Genomic DNA, 12,189 nt, shown 5'->3' with positions numbered 1-12,189 from the left:
AATTATTGTTAACTTACACATCTTTCTGGTATCATCCTCATCTTTGTTACAAAGATCCATTTATTGATGAAGAAAAAATTTAAGAATTCAGAATCCTTACTGATCACTTGAGAAGTTTACAAATCAAATTTTGATTGGACAATATATTTCTCACCAAAAAAATTCCTGAGAAATACTTAGCAATATATAAATATATATATATATACATATATATATATACACAGTATATATATACAATGTATATATATATTGTAAAAGCCTAGCTTTCTCAAAGCCAAGAAAGTGCCTGTGTATTCAGTCATAAAATCTACCAATTTTGCTACCCCAAATTAGGACAACACCTGCTGGGTACATTAAGATAGCTTTACACAGCTTTACACAGAAATCATAATCCTTGCTAGCCATGATCAGAAAACTAAGCATTTAATGAAATCTAAAATCATAAAGTCAACATAAAATTACAAATTCCCCATTTGTTTATAGGAAGCACACGCTATTTCCCAGAAGTCTTCCATATTGGGTTTCTTACCTGCAGTGGAACAATTCTAAATCATTACTTCCATCTTTTTTGAATAAAATATTTGGGGAAACTTAGTTTTATAAACTTATGAAGTGAAATTTGGATTAATGAAACTATGTTTGATAAAATTTATTGGCATGCTTTATTGTTGCTATTCAGCTTTCTAATTTATAGAGGCATACATTCATGAACTTTTATTGTTATATTTAAAAATAATTCTTCTATGAACATTCTGGAAATTAACTTTATCAGCAGACTTATTGTTTAACCCACTTATGATTACAAAGGCCTAGTGAATGCATTTATAAACTTTAAAATCTTTTCTATTTTATTTCAATATTGAATTCCTGAACATCTAAAGTATATCAAAGCAACCAAATAACCATGTTGACTCTATATTGAACGACTGCTGTTAGGATTTCTTAAGAGTATTAGCATATTCTACACTATGCTGAAAAGAAGTACCTTTAAAAGAATGAGATATACCGATCAATAGAATTCATTTAAAATAAAGAATGAAATGAACTTTAATATATATAGTTGCTTCTAAGATAAGATAAAAAATGGCATATGGGATGATAAGTAAATTTCATCTTTAACAGAAATACATGTTAGCATCCTAATTGTATTAACTTTATCATTTAACCTTGTACACTGTCCATATCCTTTGGCATTCCTTGCTATTCTTGAACTTTATCCTGAGTACTTCAGATCATAACAAGCCCTGTCCCTGTCTTCCTTTTCATCCAAACCGTATTTGTTCTTCAAAGTTTAGTTACAATCCACTACGTGCTCTTCTAAAACTCCAGCACATTTCTACTTACATAGCTGACTGTGTGTCAATGTGTCAGAAATCTTTTCCTTTTTCTCCTCTCTTTTCTTCTTTAGCCCTCCTCTTCCTCTTCTTCCTCTCTTTCCTTCATCTTTAATTAAACTTATTCATAATCAACCTTGCAAAATCTGAATTATATCTATAAGATGATAATTTTGTTAAGCATGGCAAAGAATAGATTCAGACATTAGAAATTTACCTGCTTTGGGAAACTGGCCTCTTGATCTTTAGCCTATTCCACATGCCAGTGCTTTTGATAATTTTACCACCTATTTCCTCATGGATTTTCTCCAGGAAAAGGATCCTGTCTCTATTAGATACCCATCCTCTTTCAATTTCTTTTGTATGTATCCATTTCAGTAACAACAAAAACAGTACAAAACAATTTTCTCTGTTTATGCTACTGACCTGCAAATTCCCTTTCTCTTTTATTTCTCAGTCAAATTACAGAAAATTGATACCACATTTTATGACTCCAGTTTCCTGGATCTCAACTGCTACTGACATTTTAAAATTCCACAATTCTGCCATGCTTGAATTTAAAATATTCTCTTTGAAGAAATTAAAAATATCCCAGTTTCTAACTTTAATGAAAAGCATTTCTGTCCTTTTACGACTGTATCACCGTATGGTGCCATCAACCTTACTGAGTTCTAGACCCTCGGGGGGCTCTACTCCCTTTGTTTGCCCAGATTATTCTGGTGCTTCTTTGACAATTCCGTCTCAGTTTCTTTATTTTTGCTTTTACTCCGTGCATTTTAGGCTCATAATCTCTATTTCTTGCTCTCATTGGGGGGGGGTTATGCATGGATATTCAACTCTATTTTTGACATCCTCTCCTGGGCAGAAAATGAAGGTGTGTGTGTGTGGTGTGTGTGTGTGTGTGTGTGAGGAGAGAGAGTGTGTGTGTGTGTGTGTGTGTGTGTGTGGTTGGTTGGCTGGCTCCACCCTTGGCTAGAGAAAGTTCCAGGGCCAGGAATTGAAGAAGACCCATAGCAGTGATAATTCCGTGTAGCTATCATTTTAGAAAAGCTTACTTTAGGACACCAGGGAAATCCAAAGACCTTTTTCTTCTAACTATATCCCTCTAAACTAAATGCAGATATATTTATCTATATTTAAAATATTAAACAAACACGTGTCACTTTCATCAAATGCATTTAAATTTCCAAACTCATTCTAGGTTCTTCATACATTAAAAGGAGAAATTTTGTGTTGGATGACTCAGTATCAGAAAGAGCCGTTAGCAAAGCCTCTAATATGTTGAGGATCAAAATCAGATAACAAGCTTCTGGGAAGTGAAGGTGGGAGAAAGCATTATCCCTTAAAATGATCTTGGGATTTCAGAAATGTGCTTTTATTATATTCTTTCTGAGTTTTCTAGATAGATGGGACAAACCATTATAGTAAGATGGAAACTGGGCTTGCAAGACGAATTGACTCTATAGTTTAAATCACTCTCATTTTATGACCTTGACAATGAAAAGACAAGCTCAGATGATGTAAAGTTTAAGTTTCTCCCAGCTTTAACATTCTATGAATTAAATAAGATTCTAGCTTTTAAGCAACAGAAAATCATTAGATATCTTACATGTGTGAGTGATTTGTGTGCCTGTGTAAATGCATATGTATAAGTTTAGATAGAAAGTGGATTAGTGTTTGAGTGCAGAATTTTTTCTTTATTCTGCAATTTACTTTTATTGCCAAAATAAACAAAAAGAGATTTAATGTATTCTACTGAATTCCAAGTAACATTGATTTTTTCCTAACTTCTAAATAACACTGTTGTTCAGTATAAATAATAGCCAATATTGCCAATATTTTTGCTCTGCATTTTGATGTTATTGTTTGTATCCATTTGTAAACCAAATAAACTGTCATATGTCAAGTGTGATGTTAATACATCAATATAATGCAAATCAAGTTCTGCCTCAATTCTTTTCTTTTTTTCAGGAGATTAAGAAACTACTTCAGTAAATAAATGGAACTCATTTAAAGAATGAGAACATGAAGCAGGATTAACTGGTTAGCAAAAATAAGTCACCTGTTTTTAAACTTTTTATTTATTTATTTATTGCAAAAATGGGAGCAAAAACTAAAAATGGACCCTGTAATTATAGGATAAAATGTAAGAAAATTTTGGAGGTGGATATAGAAACAGTCAACATTTGATAAATAATTACAAATCTGCAGTCAAAATTAGATAGCATTATGTGAAATCAAACACAGGAAGTGCATACAATGTGTCCAAAATTAATGTTATTTTATGCTAAATAATTGTAACTAATCAACATAAGCATATTACAATAGTTCTCATGCAAATACCTAGGTGAATACCAAGGCCAAGGTCTGTTCTAGGTATTCCCAAGACTTGGAGACTTTTAGTAAACAGCAGCATCAATGATAACAGGTTTATCAGTGGATAATGTCCACATGGTTTTTCTTCTGTGCCCCTGGAGACCTTATCTATTAAGTTCCAATTTTACAAATATTAATTTTATTAATTCAAAATAATAAATCAAATTTTTTATTTATTGTTGTTTATAAACTTCATAGCATTCTTTTTGATATTCTTCACATTGCAAAATAGTAATTCTCTAAGACAAAAACATACAAACACCAGCAAGAAAACAAACAAATCCAAATAAAATCAGAATTAACCAAAACTAGGAGTTCCCATGGTGGCTCAGTGGTAACAAACCCAACTAGTATCCATGAGGACACAGGTTCGATGCCTGGTCTAGCTCAGTAGGTGGGGGATCTGGCATTGCTGTAGCTGTGATGTAGCCCATCAGCTGTGGCTCTGATTTGACCCTTAGCCTGGGAACTTCCATATGCCACTAGTGTGGCCCTAAAAAAGAAAAAAAAAATTAGAAGAAAAAAGAAATAAAGAAATTTACCAAAACTAAACAAGTATAAAAAGAAATTTGGAGTTCCCATTATGGCTCAGTGGTTAACGAATCTGACTAGGAACCATGAGGTTGCAGTTTCGATCCCTGGCCTCTCTCAGTGGGTTAAGGATCCAGCGTTGCCATGAGCTGTGGTGTAGGTCACAGACACAGCTCGAATCCTGTGTTGCTGTAGCTGTGGTGTAGGCCGGCAGCTACAGCTCCAATTAGACCCCTAGCCTGGGAATCTCCATATGCCGCAGGTGCAGCCCTAGAAAAGCCAAAAAAAAAAAAAAAAAAAAAAGAAAAAAAGGAAAAAGAAAAAGAAAAAGAAAAAAGAAATCAAATGCACCTACTATAAAACAATTCCCATAATAACCTATATTTTAGCATGTATTTTCTGAGACAAAACTGTCCTATAAAGGCTCAAATCTTTATATACACATATATCAGGTCTTAGAATACAGTCCATTTTTAGATTCAGTATATTCTTTTCAAAAAGAAAGTTTTGTGGAAAAGTTTAGCAAATTCATAAATAATTGCTCCATAAATGTGGAAACTGGCAAACAGAATAATGGGGAATGGAAATAATATTATTAGTTATAAAAATGCAACACCCTAGTTTAGGATATTTCTTTTGAGCATCTATACCAGAACAACCCTGAAGTCAGAGAGCAGTTGAGTAGGCAAGAAGGGTGAAAAAAATTTCCCTACTGCAAAATTCTATTGACCACATAAATATATTTGGCTTTTCTTTAATTCTATGACATCTTTTTATTACTTCTTCACAATTTTAAACTCAAATGAGGGTGTGTGTGTGTGTGTGTGTGAGTGTGTTTAAGTATGATATAAAATTTTATTTCACTAAATTTTTTTTTTACCCTTTAAACTCTACCAAGTATGTAGGCTCATTCCACTTAAAAGTGCTATTTCCATTTTGGAATAAATTCTGATAGACAACAAGTTCTATTTATGCTGCAAAATAGACACCTAGAGACTGTGGATTTTGTATAGCCAAAATATTAGTCAGCAATTAAGAAGAGGATTTAAATGCTAAAAAGATGAATTATTAAGACCTCAAGACATGCTTTTGTTCAAGCATTATTAAAACCAACCACTTAGAAGAAAATACAATTATTATAGCAAGAAAAAGTATATAATGTGTCCCTAAGGATATGTTCAGGGAAGAGGTGTGCTATGGTCTGGAGGTTCATGGCCTCTCAAAATTCATATATTGAAATTCTAACCCTCAAAGTGATGGTAGTGGTAGATGAGGCCTTTGGAAATCTATTAGGCCTTAAGAGTGGAGCCTTTATAAATTGGATTAGTACTTAAAAAAAAAAAAAAAAAAAAATCCTAGAGAGTTCCCTTGCCCCTTCCAGCTTGTGAGGAAGAGTGCCCTCACCTGACCAGGCTGCTGCCTTATCTTGGATTTTCCTGCATCGAGAACCATGAGAAAAAAATTCCTGTCACTTATAAGCTGCCCAGTCTATAGTGTTTCCTTTTAGCAACCTGGATGGACTAAGGCAAAGTGGATAATGCTTTCCAAATTTTCTTTTAGACTTCTAGAAGATATGGGTCTTTTAATTTTTTTTAAAAAATTATGTTTTTTAAAAGGAAATAGAAAATTTCAGTACCTCTGTAAATTTTATCTCTCTCTTGAACTCAAGAGCTATTAATTCATCTGGTTACCTCAAATAATCTCTTTAAAGATAGCCTAACTACATTTCAAAGTCATCATAATTCCAACCAAAAGTATTGTTTTTCCATGTCTTCCCCATATGTTTAGATAAACTTACATATATAATCAAGATCTTTTTATAAGAAAAATTTGATCACCAAATACTTTCATTCCCACCCATTGAAATTGTTCTTTTTCTGTTAACCTTATGAGTAAGCTGTAATATATAACATTATTTCTTTCTGATATTTAAGCCTTGAATCAGTTTCCTCTAAAGATACTTCACATCCACAGTAAATGTATCTCTTCAAAATACAAAGAATATCATGTTATTTCCTGGAAAAGCAAATTTAGTTCAAACTTCTTCACATACAGTCCATATTCTACCATATCTTCAACTTCTATAGCACTAAAATATCCTTTTCATCTCAGGACACAGATCAAAAATTTTTGTGATTTTTTTTTTTTTTGGTCTTTTTCCCTTTTTCTAGGGCCGCTCCTGTGGCATATGGAGGTTCCCAGGCTAGGGGTCCAATTGGAGCTGTAGCCACTGGCCTACACCAGAGCCACAGCAACACAGGATCCGAGCCGCGTCTACAACCTACACAGCTCACAGCAACGCCAGGTCCTTAACCCACTGGGTGAGGCCAGGGATCGAACCTGAAACCTCATGGTTCCTAGTCGGATTCATTAACCACTGTGCCACAACGGGAACTCCGGCGATTTCTATGATAGGTAGAATATCTCCCTAAATATATTCATACCCTGCTCTCTGTAACCTAAGAATATGTTATAAGGCAAAAGGATTTTGCAAACATACTTAACATTTACAGACCTTAAGATAGTGAGATCATTCTGGTTTATTTGGATAGATGCACTATAATCACATGAGTCCCTAAAAGACAAATACATTTCTACCTGGAATTGGAGAGAGATGGAAAAAGAATGAGTCAGAGAGGTTGAAAGCACAACAATGATTCAATTTCTTGTTGCTTGAGTGATCCACATAAAAAGTAGAAGGAACATGTGCGGCTTCTGGGAGCAAAAATTGGCCCCAACTAATAGTCAGCAAGGGAACAGAGGCTTCAATCTGACAAATACAAAAGACTGAATTCAGTCAACAAACCTGAATAAGTTTAGAAATAGATCCTGCCCCATTGTCTAGTAGGCAACTCAGATCTGTGGTAATTTGATTCCAGCCTTGTAAGACCTGGAGCAGAGAAACTAGTTAAATCCACCTAGACTTCTTCTTCTTCGTCTTTTTTTTTTTTTTTTTTTTTTTTTTTTTGTCTTTTTTAGGGCTAAACCCCCGGCATATGGAGATTCCCAGAACGGGGGTCGAATGGGAGTTACAGCGGCTGGCCTACACTACAGCCACAGCACTGTGGATCTGAGCCGAATCTGTGACCTGCACTGCAGCTCATGGCAACACCAGATCCTTAACTCACTGAGCAAGGCCAGGGATCAAACCTGCCTTCGCATGGATGCTAGTCAGACTCATTTCCGTTGAGCCATGGCAGGAACTCTGCACCTAGACTTCTGAGCTAGATCCGTGAGATAAAAAATAGGAACTCTTATTGGCTACTGACTTTGTAGGAATTTGTTATAGTAGCAATAGAAAATTAAAATAAAGCCTCCCTTAGAAATAAACATTATCCCTTAAAATAAACATTTCATCCTATTTCTTCTTACACAACATATTATATGTATATGTTACATTATGTTAATGTGTATATATTTTTGCTCCTAGGACATATAAATGCTTTGCTACAGATGTTCTTTGAGCTAGTTAGTATTCCAGTCTTCCTAAACTCACCAACGTGGGATACACGGCAGATTTGTTTTCCAAAGGTAACCACAACAATATCTCCGTTTCCATATGTGTTATTACAATGTGATTTGCCATTCCTCCAGCAAGAGGTAAAGTTTAATCCCTAACCACTTAAAACTGGGTGAGTTTTGTGACTGCACTGACTCCCCCCCCCCAAAAAAAAAGGAAAAAAAAGGAGTTCCCTAGTGGCCTAGCAATTTCGGATTTGGCATTGTCATTGCTGTGGCTTGAGTTTGATTCCTGGCTTGAACTTCTCCACGCCTTGGAACGCAGCCAAAAAAGAAAGAAAAAAAAAAATAGCAGGTGTGATTCTGTGTTAGTTCTAGATGTTTTCCTTCCCTGATCTGTTAGCTTCTACTTCCGGCCTCTTGGAAGCCACCCACCATGAAGAAAAATTGTAACTACCCTGGGATCACCAAGTTGTAAGAGACTTTAGAAATCCCAGCACATGCAAAGGCCCTAGAAAATGTGATACCATAACTATTAAATTTAATTTGCAGAGAAAAAGAGAGAGAGAGATTAACAAAAACTGAGGCAACAGATATGTGAATGGAGACACCCTCTTGGGAGGACATCCTTCAGTCACAGCTTCACAGCTACCCCAGCTGATACCAACAAAGTCATAGGTAAACTACTCAGGTTAGCCCTTTCCAGATTCCTTACCCTCAAAATTGTGAGCAAATTAAAATGATTGTTTAAGCCACCAAAAAAAAAAAAAAAAACCTCTAATCATTAGAAATTAATAATAATTACCAATTCCTACTTCTGGTGTCAAAGCAGATACATTCCTGGTCTTGTAAATATATAGTGAGGAGTTTGGCTGCAAGCCAAAAATCCTGTATGTGATTTTTCAGACCTAATAAAGACAATTAGGAAATCTTTCCTGACAGCTTCATGAAGGAAAGCTGCCCTCTCCACATTGGCTTGGTGCATAATCAGTGTACTGCAGTTCCTGAAGGGAGTTGCAGGCAAGGACTCAGACCTCCTGGCCTGCCATACTACACTGATGTATATCTACATTCCTAACTCAGTCGCCTTATTCTGAGCCTCTTTATCTGGGCCTTAGGCCAAAACCTTCCTCAGGTCCTCTGCTGAGGCTTTCTAACTGCGGTAACGGGAGGGAAAACTTTTGTCCACTCTGACTCAGTTCTCAGTGCTTTTCCACTCCTAGCCATTCCCTCTCTCTCACCCCTGGCCCCTGAGTTCCTAAAATTTTTTTGTTCCAGGTTCTCACATGGGTGATATCATGTTCACGATTGGGCTGATCTAAGCCATAGGGGAAAAAGGGAAGAAGAGGCAGAGCTTTCTCTGGTTTAGCCTCTTGCTTATAGTTTCAAGGTAAGTGATTAAAGCCTTGACTGTTACTCTCATTTTGGCTTGTTGTTTTAATTGACAGCTGAGAACTCAGGGCTTTCTCTCCAGCTCAACTGAGCCCCTGACATACGTTGATAGTGAAGGTAGCTGATTTTGTTTGTCAGGGTATGTTTTGTTACGGTGTTTTATATTGAAATGCCACCCCCTAAATCTCAGTAGCCACAACAATAAAAGATTACTCCACACTCAGTTAACATGGTCTTCATGAGGTGTCATGATACGTCAACATAATCCCTGAGGGACCTGAACTGACAGAAGAGCTAACATTTCAGCTTTGCTGGTTACTAAGTGACAGGCGAAGCATGTCCTGGAGGATCTTGCATTAGCAAGATTGTGACCCAGAACTAGCACTTATCTCTTCTGCTCACACCCAGTCTTACTTAGTCACAAGGCCCCATTCAACTCTAAAGGGGCCAAGGAATACAGTCATATCATATCTGGAGTGGGAGGCAATTCTTAAAACCACCTCTCTGAAAATGGCTTTCTTATTAATATCCGTTCCCTTCCCTTAGAAGCTGTATTGCTTGCTTTCAGGAACTCCACAATTTATTCAAATGAGGTTCCATGGGTTCAAGTGAGTCATTTTCTGATTAAATATGAAGTACAAAGCATCATCCCCAAGTCTCAATCCTCTTGTTAACACTGTGATTAGCAAGGACTCATGATCATGCAGTTGAGACAGAAAGCTTGCTGAATTTCTTGTTGCAAAGAATGAACTCAAAGCCATTTCCTTTTCCCTGTTCGTGGTTACATGGTAAATGTTCAAGATCCTTGGCTAGAGCATCTGATTGACTAGGTATTAATTATCCCCGGAGGTGGAGAAAACGTTGGGAAAAAAGTTGATCTAACGGAGGGACCTTTTGGGGACTCCCCTAAGATTCTGCACTGTGAGGACAGGCACCTAAATTAACAGCTCTATCAAGGTTACACAAATTGGGAAGCAGTGATTCTCCAAAAGGCAATTATAGGTAGAAATGAGAACTGAAACACAACAAATATCAACTATTGCTAGGGAATAAAATTTGCTCAAGGCGATCTTTTACTGACAAGTACAAGATATCCCTGATTCATTTACTGAAAAAGTGCATTTTAAGACAAAACATATTTAGCATGACCTTCCTTTTTCCTCTTCTCAAGGAGAAATGAATAAAGTAATAGCCTACAGAAAATTCTCCATATCCTTGAAGGCAGAGACTGCCTTGCTCATTTTGGAATGTCCCCCGTGACTTGCTCACTGACTAAATTCTTGAGCCAAAGTTACTTCCTATGATGACAGCAGGTTATTGGCAAATCTCCACAGAAATATCATCACATTGAGGTTGATACTAAATTAGAACAATGCTATTTGGCTTGATAGGAGTGGAAGCCATTTTTCTGGCGTATAAATAGATATTGGTACCCTATTGGTACCCTTCAATAAACTGCCCTGAAATCATCAACTATATTATTTTTTTCAGAAACTTGGTCAGATAAAGAACTCTTTTAAAATATAAGGGAGAGTTCCTGCTGTGGCACAAGTGAGTTAATGATCTGGCTTGTCTCTGAGGAGACACAGGTTGGATCCCCTGCTCAGTGCAGTGGATTAAGGATCCAGTGTTACTGCAGCTGTGGTGTAGGTTGCAGCTCTGGATCAGATTCTGTCCTTAGCCTGGGAACTTACATATGCCTTGGGTGTGGCCAAAAAATTAAAAATTAAAAAAATAAAATAAATTAAATAAGATATAAGTTTATTTTTTCATTTAGGGCATAATGTGAACCCCATGTCATTTATTTAAAACACGTTAATTAGGTTAAGAAAAATGCCTTTTACATTGAACAGAATCCATGAATGAGCAGTAAAATCTCACTAATTATAGTGATTTAGGACATGGCTACTGTGTCAAGTGAGATTATGCGGCAGCGGAGTCACTTATACCTTAGAAGTTCTCTGACACCTACTGCTCTTTCCTACATAACATTTTGAGTGATTTTAAAGGGAAGCAGACACTGGCTACTGGAGGATCCTATAGCTTAAGGACTTGACTCTTTTAGGATGGTTTATGTGTTTTTTTATTTGTTTGGTTAGTTCATCAATTTTAATCTATAGTAAAAATACATCATTTTATTTGTGGACAAATATCATAATCAAGCAGCATGAGGTAAACAAGACCAAAATGAATGGGCTTAAATACTAATTTAATATAATAAACTAGATATGAAGTAGATACATGGTTGAAAATTGTCACCTTTGTTATTTTTCCCAAATCCTGTAATTAACTGCCAAAATCCCATGAAAAATATATAAATAATAAACTTATGATCTAAATGTCTATCTGAAACCTAATTGAGACCTCCAAATAAGTAAAACTTGCAAAATATTAGTAAACTTTTAAAAAACATTTATGGTATAGATTTTGACAATGAACAATACTTAACACTTGCAAAGAATAATAAAGTTAGGATAAAAATAAAATTTTGAAACAGTTGGGTAAGTTCCTAAGTCTCAGTTGCCCTCCTACTCAAATGGGGTGGAAAGAAATGGAGTTATATATGTTATAGCATCTGTTACAATAGCTGGCACAGAGCAGTCATCAATAAAGCTGTCTTCCCTTCCCAGACTTTTCCTGCTCTCTCTTCCTTGATCTTTATTTCATTCTCATTTCCCCTTTCTTCCTTTCCTTTGCCAACCTTTACATCCCTTGCTTTCCTTTTCGTGAATGATGTTTAATTTCAAAAACATCATATAGTTTAATACTCTAGGGGAAAAAAAATCACTTAATCACCCAATAAAAGGAAAAAACACTCAAAGCTGACCTGACCAATTTTGAAAGAGAGGAGTTTTATTCTTAAAACTATCATTGTTACTGCTTTATATTGACATTTGAAACAATAAGTTTTGAAACATTTATTCTTTATTCATTCCCTGATTTAATCCATCAACAAACATTTGTTGGGGATTATCGGTGACCCTTAATATGGTTAGTTAGTGTTAATTAATTGGAAGTATTTTAATGCAAATGCCAATGGGGATCTACTTGATTCTTAATTCACATGAAAATATTTTTTCTGTTGCTAAGGTTAAAC

The 12,189-nt window shown here is 35.6% G+C and overlaps 1 long non-coding RNA gene across 2 annotated transcripts in view; it reads left to right on the top strand.

The window, feature by feature from the left end:
* The window catches only part of LOC102163438, a 99,926-nt gene extending 89,121 nt beyond the window's left edge, over nt 1-10,805 (top strand). The window contains exons 4-7 of one of the 2 annotated variants that reach the window (XR_002336716.1): nt 3,306-3,377; nt 7,672-7,772; nt 8,253-8,378; nt 8,979-10,805. This is a non-coding gene — a long non-coding RNA (uncharacterized LOC102163438). The remainder of the gene's footprint in view (nt 1-3,305; nt 3,378-7,671; nt 7,773-8,252; nt 8,379-8,978) is intronic. The other variant, XR_002336715.1, reaches the window with a different exon arrangement.

Source organism: Sus scrofa, chromosome 11 (assembly GCF_000003025.6).
Source record: "Sus scrofa isolate TJ Tabasco breed Duroc chromosome 11, Sscrofa11.1, whole genome shotgun sequence".
Lineage (NCBI taxonomy): Eukaryota > Metazoa > Chordata > Mammalia > Artiodactyla > Suidae > Sus > Sus scrofa.
Note: the sequence above shows the minus strand (reverse complement) of the source record. Positions and strands in the feature narration are given on the sequence as shown.